Here is a 213-nt window from a genome sequence, read left to right as displayed (position 1 = left end):
AACTCTTTTCGTGGACTCACGCACGCTACGTCTAGCTTGTTTGATCTTATCTCGTGTTTAAATGTTAAGGTTTTCGTCAAGAAAAAGGAAGCAGTTACGTTCTGTGAAGCACGAAACTACTGTCAATCGAAAATATAACCAGACAACGGAACTGAGAACAGGAAAATGTCAAATGTATTAATATCCTTTCTTTTATAAAAATGTTTAATTACG

Source organism: Thermobia domestica, chromosome 11 (assembly GCF_964235325.1).
Source record: "Thermobia domestica chromosome 11, izTheDome1.hap1.1, whole genome shotgun sequence".
NCBI classification, from domain to species: Eukaryota; Metazoa; Arthropoda; class Insecta; order Zygentoma; family Lepismatidae; genus Thermobia; species Thermobia domestica.
This window is presented reverse-complemented; position numbering follows the sequence as displayed.